The 1,396-nt window shown below is 55.8% G+C and overlaps 1 pseudogene; it reads left to right on the forward strand.

Moving 5' to 3' along the window:
* The first annotated feature begins 1,014 nt into the window (after positions 1 to 1,014).
* On the forward strand, positions 1,015 to 1,189 carry LOC138223424 (U2 spliceosomal RNA; annotated as a pseudogene).
* The last annotated feature ends 207 nt before the right edge of the window (positions 1,190 to 1,396 follow it).

Below are 1,396 nucleotides of genomic sequence, written 5' to 3' on the forward strand. Positions count from 1 at the left end.
TCGAGATGTCCCACATTTCCCCCTGAAACTCGACTGCATCTTCTTCTGCAACCTCTGTCGGGCGCTGCGGGAGCCCATCGGCCACAAGTACCAGTACTTTGTCAGGCTGTGGCTCTCCATCCCGATGAGGCACTTGGTCCAGTGGTCAAACACTGGGCCCAAGGCAGAGAGGCGACCGGAGTTCTACACCCACGCTGTCAAGTGGAGCAGGAGGTACGAGGCCACGAGACAGCCAGAGCTCTGCACCAACCACAGAGCTCTGTACAAAGAGGTGAGGGGGCACCTGGTCGCCAACGAAAGGCTGCGAGTTCCCAGACAAGTCTGGGAAAGAACGCAGCCGAAAGAACTGGACAACGAACTGAAGGACCTCAACTGGATGGCCGTTCACAAGAGACTGGCTACCAGAGAGGTCCTCTACAGACACTCGATTTCCAGGAATCCGCATTGCCCCCGGGACACGTGTTTCGTCGAGGAGACTCAGGAGCACGTTTTCTGGAGCTGCCCCTTCGCCAAGGCGGTGTGGGGCAGAATGGACAACATAATGCAACTCCTGGAAACGAATGCGGTGCTCAGCTACCAGTATATTCTTCTGGGGCTGGCACCTACCGGACTGGACAGGGGGACGCAGTTCCTGATGTGGCTGCTGCTGTCCCTCACAAAGAAAGGCCTGTGGGACGCGAGGAACAATCTCATCCGGCACAACATCGAGTGGGGAGCGAGGGAGCTGGAGGAGAGGATCCTGGCGGACCTCAGGAGGAGGATGAAGCGCGACGTTGCTAAATGGGGTTTCCCCACGGCAAAGGAGCGCTGGAAAGGCCTATGGACCCTGTACAGGGATTAATGGGTTACAGCAAGTGGTAGGGTTTGGAGGGACACTCATAACAGCGCAAATCCGCCCACCCTTGCAAGGATTGAAAACGGACAATCACCGCCGTTCCGCCGTTGTTTTAACTTGTGGAGTGTTATTGTATGGGATGTTTTCGTTTTGAGATGTGTTTTTTTTCGGAATAAAGTATATTTTATAAGAAAAAAAAAATCTGTTCTTATCAGTTTAATATCTGATACGTCCCCCATCGGGGGACCACATATTAAACGGATTTTTGGAACAGGGAGCTGGATCAGGAGCTTGCTCCGTCCTCTCCACGCATCGGCCCGGTATTGCAGCGCCTCCGGGAGCGGTGCACCACCTTCTCTCAGCGGTGAAAAGACAGACGTAGCGAGCGAAGTGGACTGGAGCTCCTTCTTCTCGGGTCTCGTCTCTCGTCCCTCGTCCCTCGTCCATCTGTGTGTCTCTGTGTCCGCCTCTCTCTCGCCCTCTCCGTTCCCGTGCTCCCTCTGTGCGCTTTCCCGCGTCTCGACTCTCTGGGCAAGCAGGCCGGCCCCCTTTTCGGCTGCC

Source organism: Lepisosteus oculatus, chromosome 16 (assembly GCF_040954835.1).
Source record: "Lepisosteus oculatus isolate fLepOcu1 chromosome 16, fLepOcu1.hap2, whole genome shotgun sequence".
NCBI classification, from domain to species: domain Eukaryota; kingdom Metazoa; phylum Chordata; class Actinopteri; order Semionotiformes; family Lepisosteidae; genus Lepisosteus; species Lepisosteus oculatus.